This window comes from Protobothrops mucrosquamatus, unplaced genomic scaffold, assembly GCF_001527695.2.
Source record: "Protobothrops mucrosquamatus isolate PMUCROS unplaced genomic scaffold, P.Mucros_1.0 scaffold2416, whole genome shotgun sequence".
Lineage (NCBI taxonomy): Eukaryota > Metazoa > Chordata > Lepidosauria > Squamata > Viperidae > Protobothrops > Protobothrops mucrosquamatus.
The window spans coordinates 67285-76074 of NW_015388488.1; the positions used below are offsets into that span (position 1 = coordinate 67285).

At 36.5% G+C, this 8790-nt stretch overlaps 1 long non-coding RNA gene across 1 annotated transcript in view; it reads left to right on the forward strand.

The window, feature by feature from the left end:
* Positions 1 to 278: 278 nt before the first annotated feature.
* The window catches only part of LOC107295610, a 10120-nt gene continuing 1608 nt past the window's right edge, over positions 279 to 8790 (forward strand). The window contains exons 1-2 of the long non-coding RNA XR_001549065.1: positions 279 to 288; positions 7226 to 7227. This is a non-coding gene — a long non-coding RNA (uncharacterized LOC107295610). The remainder of the gene's footprint in view (positions 289 to 7225; positions 7228 to 8790) is intronic.

Below are 8790 nucleotides of genomic sequence, written 5' to 3' on the forward strand. Positions count from 1 at the left end.
GTTCAATATGCCGGTTGATGGAATGCTTGTTGGATAGCCATGCCTCTTTTAGCAAAAAGGGCAGCCAACTGCTAAAAGAGGCCTTAGAATAGAATAGAGCTGGAAGGGACCGTGGAGGTCTTCTAGTCCAGCCCCCTGCTCAAGCAGGAGAACCTATACCATTTCAGACAAGTGACTGTCTAGTCTTTTCTTAAAAATCCTCAGTGATGGAGCACCCATGATTTCTGGAGGCAAGCTGTTCCACTGATTAATTGTCATCACTGTCAGGAAGTTTCTCCTTAATTCCAGGTTGCTTCTCTCTTTGGTCAGTTTATTTACTTTGATCAGTTTACTTCCTTTCTCTTTATTTGTTCTAGGGGCATCACAAATATTTCATAATAACAAGAAGCCAGAAATAGATGCCTATACAATTATAGTGGTTAAGGTGCTGGCCTACAAGCTACAAGCCACGAGATTGTGAGTTCTAGTCCTGCCTCAGGTATGAAAGCTGACTAGGTGACCTTGGGTCTGTCACTCTCAGCCAAATCCACCTCACAAGCTTGTTGTGGTAAGGAAAGTATGAAAAGGAAAGAGTATTATAGATGTTCGCAGCCTTGAGTTACTTATAAGAAATAAAGGTGGGATAAAAAAAATCAAATAATAACAATATAGTTCATTAGGTATAAGCATTCCTAATTCCATGCTTGGTGGCCATTTTCACGGTCAGTTTGTTAAACTTGTCATTTTTTTGAGGGACAAGTCAAATAACACTTTCAGGAAGAATTAGTGGTTTTTTTAACTTGCTCTGGAATCATAATTGGATTGAATGTTTCTTAAGATTTGTTATTTGTTATACATTTTAAAAACATTCAGATTTCGTTGAAATGCAATAATGTAAAGCATTGGCAGCTTTTTAAGACCTGTGAACTTCAATTCCCAGAATTCACCAGCCAGCCATGGAGGTGAAGCCCACAATCTTTAAGTTGCAAGATTGGACACCCCTGGTGTAAACTCAACTGGGATGAGTCCAGACCTAACAGAGTGGTCTTTCTAGAAGAAAATAGGAGGTTATTTATTATTTAGATCTAATGCAAACAGAAAGCCACAAGATCCAGTTGTGACAATGAATAGATAGGGAATGAATGAATGAATGAGGGCTTTTATGTTTTTGTCTTTGTTATCCTTGTGATGACACCCTTTTTTGCACATTTTCATAGAGAAAAACAATCCAAAATCATTTTAAAGAACTAATATTTGATGCAGAAATGAATTAAGGTGGATTGTCCAAATCTAATAAAAAAAAATTCAGGAATACAGTTAAAGGCAGTTGGAAATATGTCTTGTCAATGCTAAAGTAATATTTGAAGTTAATGATTCTTGAGATTAGTATCTTTCCTTATGCCAACTCAAACAAGAATTAGTCCTTTCATATTTTAAAACTTTTTTTTTGAAGATACTAAACTCAGACAACCTTGAAAAAATAATGAGGCACACAGAGTGACTTTCATTCTTTGGTTACTTTCAGCCAATAAAGGCTCTGAGGACCCATCAATTTAAACATGGACAATCAAGTGCAAAATGAATATAGTTCATGTAGCATCAACCACTTCCATAGAATATATATGCACAGTAAGTTATCTAAAACCCACACACAACCATGCGATTTAGTGGTGGCTTCCCTGGTGATGATATGGTTCTAACCAGTGGTGGGATTCAAATATGTGAACAACCGGTTCTCTGTATGGATGCCGCTTCCAGAAGTCCATTCTGGGGCCAGGCAACAAAAAATTAGCTGTGGTGTGAACTGGCTGGTTCTAACCATGTTCTGTGGTTGAGAACATGTTTCTCCCATTACTTGACAATAGGGGGCCATTTCTGCAGGGGATCTTATGTTTCCTTTGAGTTTATGTTGTATTTCAGCTCCCCCTGCTGGATAGGAAACAATGTTATGATTAAAATTATTCAAGAAAAGAATAACTTTTTTTAAAAAAAGCACAATGCCTTCAAGGAGGATGAAATTGTTAGTTGAATGATTGAAATATTTGTCTGAAAAATAAAGAAATCTCTTTCCCTGACTTCATTATGGAAGAAATAGTATCCAATCGAAATGTGCAGAAGGTCAGATTGTGGAAAAACAGTGACAGCACACATTATTTTAGCTGGACTTAAACTGATAAAGATAGCTTTAAAAGCATTTAGCATTTCACATTCAAGAGGTCAGATGCATAAAGCAAAGTGTACACACATCCCTTTGGCTTGGATCCTTAAAATAAATAAAATATATGTACTGTACCAAGATTAGTGTACACGCGCGCGCACACACACACACACACCTGTAAATAATGTACACGGTGTGTCTACACTGTAAGTCATGCCATTGTCTAAGCAATGAAAAATGTATTACTTGTATAAGATTTGCAATATAGACATTTTTAATATTGGGCTATCAGATTTGGTTTACAAGAACCCAGATAACTTCTGAGTAGCAGCCAAGAGACCATTTCCTGCCATCTAGTGGTTGCCTGGATTTGTGCAAGACAGATTTGGTAGCCCTTCCAATTAACACCTTCTATCTTCTTCCAGTCATAACCCAAAAGGCACATCTCTGTATGTATAGTTGATCTAGTTTCACTGCCTTTCTTTTACAAAAGGTTTACCAAAACCTGTTCAAACTTTAAAGGTATAAATTAGTGATGTGTGTGTCTAGATTTTCCTCTAATTAGCGGAAACAAATTATAATTTGTTCAATGTTGCTAATGCAGAAGTAATTTCCTTTATACACAGTGATTTAGGTGAATACTTTTGAATCCTAAGCAAGAACAAGATACGGTTCATTAAAATTATTGCTTTGTGTCTAAATAGCACAATGCCTGGAAGTACAAAGAATATAATTATAAAGTAAATACATTGCTAATATTCCATTCTGTTTTCAAATTCACAGTAATGAAATAAGGCAAGATCCCCCAAAGCAGCATTTTAAATCCCTCAATTCTGTAAAACACTAAAATAGACAATCTAGCTTAGGAGCTTCTCTTGAAAGCAATAATTATACTCCAATTCATAATACATTTTACAACTGCACACTACTGCATTGTATTAAAAATCCAGGATTTTTCTTCCCATTGAGATTAATTGTCAAGTTGCATGAGATTAATTGTCAAGTTGCACTAATTTATCTTTGGAACTAAAAAAAATCTCTTACTAAAAGACAATCTTGAAAGTCTTTTCAACAAAAAAAGATCAGGCCTGCTCAAGTTTCAACATTTTTTTTAATCATATTGCGAGGCCTTTATCCTTCATTTCATTTCAAGTAAATGCAAAAGTTGTTTTTACATTTTAATGTAAATATTTACAGTCCCCTGTGCTTTTTGCCAGTATGTTATAATAATTAGTCTTGTATATTTGACTGTTCAGATACAATATACCAAAAATTATTGCAAGCAATAGATTAGAAATCCAAATATATAATATACACCATATAAACCAAGCATGTTTAACACATTTTTTTATTTATTTCACTAATTTCAGTGGGATTTATTTTACACATACTTGAAATCTAGTCCCACCAATGTTTCTTGGAAATAAATCCCAGTGGGTTCAGTAAGAAGCCAAGTATTCCTTGACTTACAACCATACATTTAGGGATAATTCGAAGTTATAATAGCACTGAAAAAAATTGACTTATGACCAGTCCTCGCATTTATGACTGTTGCAGCAACTGTCATGTGATCAAAAACTTGGCAACTTGCATATGTTTACCATAGATGCAGCATCCTGATCACCATTTGCAGCTTTTCCAACTGGCTTCTGACAAGCAAAATCAATGGGGGAAACTGGATTTGCTTAACAACGGTGTGATGCCCTTAACAACTGCTGTGATTCACTTAACAACCATGGCAAAAATAAGGTTGTAAAATCAGACACATCTCACTTAACAACCACCTTGCTTAGCAATGGAAATCTGGTTCTAATTGTGATCATAAGTCGAGGACTACCTTTATACTAATTTAGATTTTATATAAATTATAATTTATATATTTATGCATCTATTACCGGTATAGATACAAGGAAATCTAGCAAATGCTTCATTCTCCCATCTGAAATCAGCAAGATTAAAAGCTAGGCAATTACTAATTTAATCAAACCCATACACTGATGATGTTATAGTTTAGAATCTCAGATTAATTTTAAATGTCACCTGCTTATGAAAAAAAAATGATTTCAGAAGAAGACTGTTTCCTTTGGGTAGTTTTCCCTAAGACATGTTAGAACGAAGCACTTTTACTAACATGATTCAAAGCTGAATTTTCTATAGAGATAATAAAAAGGGGGAGAAAGAAATTGAGTAATTTGATTTAACATGCCTCTTAACTAAAAAAAAAATCCTAAAAGAAGAAATTTTTCACAACCAATATTAAAAAACAACAACAAATAATTGTGTGAATACCAACTTTTTTAAGAATAAAAGCTACATAGACTTTTGAATATGGCAGACTGAAATCTATATGCCAAAAAAATAGAATGGAACTAGGTCTAGGAGATGTATTTAATTTTTGAACACTGAAAAATACATTGAAAAGATTATTCCCAAAATATTTATCACTTTCTCTTTCTGATATATTAAACTTAACAACTCAGCAGCAATTTGTGAAATTTATTCTAGGGCAGCACCCAGTGATTTGTTGGGGGGGGGGAAGGGCAGATTCATGTGTCCCTAAGACCTCAGATTGTAGACTATCCTGATCCCAAACCTGCCAAAAATAAATGTCTCAGTAAATTGCATGTATAAAATGAATGAGATTACATGATTAAATGCTTTAATATGAATGCATTGGTTTGTATATCACTGATTGATGTAATCTGCTTAAAATCTTATACTTGATGTAGTGTACAAATTTTATAAATAATAACTACTGTAAATAGAACAACTATGGCAAAAAAAAGCAAAGGTAATACCAACAATAATAGCCACCTTGGATGCAATCCCAAAACATTTCCAGCAGCACCTGAACACAACCAGCATTGACAAAATCACCATCAGTCAATTGCAAAAGGCAGCTTTACTCAGAACAGCTAAATCCTGCTATGATAACACCATCAAACATCCACATCTGCCTGTCCCAGGACTCGATAGCTGGAGGAATGCCAAATCCAGTCTGAACGTCTGGCTAACTGTGTGACAAATCACAATTAATAATGATAGATACAGTTACAATTGGTTATTCTAGCTGAACAATCAAATAACTGTATATACTGTCAGTCAAATGACATGTGACACGATTCCAACAAACGGGAATGTCAGCAAAGGTGAATATAATTCTTACTCCTCAGACTGGCAATGCCATCTCACAAAAACCCTGGTCAAGTATTCAGGAAATTGAAGCTTCCCTCACAGGGATGATGTGCTGAAACTTCACTGTTACTAAGTTCACAATCAAACACTGATTGCCTCCAGGCTTTCAACATTCAGCCTGACTCTCTGTGGGAAGAATATTTTCACAGGTATCTGCAACTTATCTTCCATGCAAACAAGGACTCCAGGAAGCCTGTGGGGGGCATGTGGCCAATGAAGGAAGGGGTGCTACTTATGGGCAGCTGTGTCAAATGTGAGGAATGTGTGACAGGGAACTGATGTCATCTGAGTGATGTAAGGAGGGTGTGGCTTAACCAGAGTGGTCCCAAGGTAAATATTCCAGTTGTCTGAATGGGATTAATATCTTTCAAAAGGGAATAATCTCTTATTAAAAGAGACACTCCAGACAATTCTAGTAACCAAACAATCTCACTTGAACAGTGAGGACAGAAAAAATAGAAAAGTGTGTGACTTGATAGATTTATACTCCATATTTTCTCCAGGTGCTGATTACAAGTTATAAACCATTCCTACCTATAATTTTATTCTCATAAAACCCTGTGAAGAACGGTGGCCTGAGGGTGGCTGGTCACTGAGGAAAAGGAGGGCCATGAACTTGGATCCCCTTGGATCATACGCATGAACGGTGATCATCACATTCAGCCAATCCTGTCTTGAACGAGACTGCCAATATTCACAAATTCACAGCTTATTCACTGTCACACATCTCCTATAATAAACACTGCACTTGACAATATCCTTTTGTCAATTAAACAATGCCCATGGACTTGTAACATTTTAAAATAACAACAACAATCCAAGGAACAATGGGCCGCTTTATTTCAGGATAATGTTAGAATGTAGAAATATGACCTTCTGCAAGCACATTCAAAACAAAAATAGTCCTTTCGTTTCACAAAAAGAAGCCCTTGTTGCATTGCTGTCTACACAGATGCTTTGAATATGTTTCTGAACTGCCTTGTATTGTTGTTTCCACAGACCAATGAATTGCAGTTAAATTTTTTTTTCTGGAGGAAAATTAAGAAAAAACTTGCTCAGAATTCAACATGAATTCAACATGGACTTTATACCAGCATGGGAAGTTGCTGTCTGCCTTATATCCTGTCTCTTTGCCTGTTTCAAGTCACTGCTAGATAATGGGCTATATACAGGTCGTCTTGGACTTACAACCACAATCAAGCCCTACATTTCCATTTGCTAAGCAAGACTGTTGTTAAGTGAGCTTTGCCCCATTTTGCGATCTTTTTGCCACAGTTCTTAAGCGAATCACTGCAGTTGTTAAATGAATCAGGCGGTCATTAAGCGGATCTGGTTTTCCCTATTAACTTTGCTTGGTGGAAGCCAGCTGGGAAGGCTACAAATGGTGATCACATGATCTTGAGACATTGCAACTGTCATAAATACCTGCCAGTTGCCAATTTTGATCACATGTCCTTGGAAATGCTGCAATGGTCATAAGTACTGTATGAAAACTGGTCGCAAGTCCCTTTTTCAGTGTCATTATAACTTGGAACAATCATTAAACAAATGATAGTAAATCAAGGACTACAGTATGCCTTAAAAACCCCTCCCCCATGGTGGTTGTCAGAAAAAATCCTAAATAGGTATTAGGAGGAAAACAAGTATCCTCTACTGCTTATTTACTTATTACTACTCCTCTTAAGCAGCATTGGGGATACTGATACTCAAAAGCAGGGATTTGGGAAGCATAAAAGATAAGATGATAAGTCACGTTGGTTGAGGATCTTGAATATTAGTATCAATACATCCAGAGGAATATGGTTAGGGAAAATGGATAGAGTTGCTTGGAAAAAATATTTCTATGAATTTATCTTTCACAAGAAACTGTCTTCTTACTCCTTTCTTCCAAAGGAGTAAGCAATACATATGCAGTTTAAACGTTGTAATCTCTAGCGAAAGCCTGGTGATTTGCGTGGAAAACTAAAACCTTGAAACAATCTGAGAATCTCGGTATTTACCTTAGCTGTGTATCGAACAGGTTTATGGACTAATCAATGGGGTTTTAATCAATGGATGTAAATTTCCATCAGTAGGACTGAAAATTAAGTTTCAGACGCTTGATCAAAGGTGCCCTGTTCATAAACAGCCAATGCCAATTTTTACTAGATTGCAAATTTCTTTTGCTCAAAATTGCTCCAGTATATAATGTTCATATTAAAAAAATCTATCTAAATGGACATTAGGAGTTAACACTGATGTATTGGCACATAATCAATCAACTAATCTTACACACTTAAACACTGATATTTAGTAGCTATTACACCTCCATTTACTAACTGGAGATTAATTTACTAATTCTTTTTATTCCATGCATTAAACAGACAGGTAAAAAGCTGTTCCTATAATTTTCTACTATGACTCTGTTTCATTAAAGTTTAGGCAATAAGAATGAGGAATATTAAATTATGTTCTACTATATGTCTTTTCTTTACCTTTTAGATTGATTGACTGACTGATTGATTGATTGATGCCTTCAGGTCATTGTTGACTTCCAACAACTGCATGGACTTGTCTCAGCAGTTTTCTTTTTTTGGAAGTGACTTGCCATTGCCTGCTTCGTAGAGACAAGAGAAAGTGACTGGCTTAGCATCACCCAGTTGGGACTACAACTCATGACACTTCCCCCTATTTCTAGCCAATTGCTTTACCTACCGCAGGTACTCCTTGACTTATAACCATCCACTTAATGACTGTTTGAAGTTACAATGTCACTGAAAAAAGTGACATGGCCATTTTTCACAGTTATGACTGTTACAGCATCCCCATGGTCACGTGATCAAGCTTCAGGTGCTTGGCAGCTGGCATGTATTGAAGACGGTTCCAATGTCTTGGGGCAAGGGTAGACAACCCTGGCTCTTTTATGACTCGTGGACTTCAACTCCCAGAATTCCTGAGCCAGCATGGCTGGCTCAGGAATTCTGGGAGTTGAAGTCCACGAGTCATAAAAGAGCCAAGGTTGCCTACCTCAGTCATGAGGGAATCATGTGATCACCATTTGAGACTTTCTGACAAGCAAAGTCAATGGAGAAGCCATATTCCCTTAAAAACCCTGTTATAAATTAACAAATGCAGTGAGTCACCTAACAACCGTGGCAAGACATGTCCTAAAATGGGGCAAAAATCCTTTCACAACTATCTTGCTTAGCAATAGAAAATTTTGGGCTCAGTTGTGGCCGTTAAGTCAAGGACTACCTGTAAACTAAACGCACTCGAAACTTTTATTAATGTAAGCGAATTGCGTCGTCCCTAGGAAACAAAGCGTGCTTTCGGCCATAGCTTTTGTTAAACTTCGAATTTCTTGTGAAGAAACTGATTTTTCTTCAGGACACTCAAAAGTTAGGTCTTCGTTCTTGTTATTGTGCACGGGGCATCTGAGTGAGGAGAATCTGACAAGTGGAGGCTGGAAAAACAAAGCT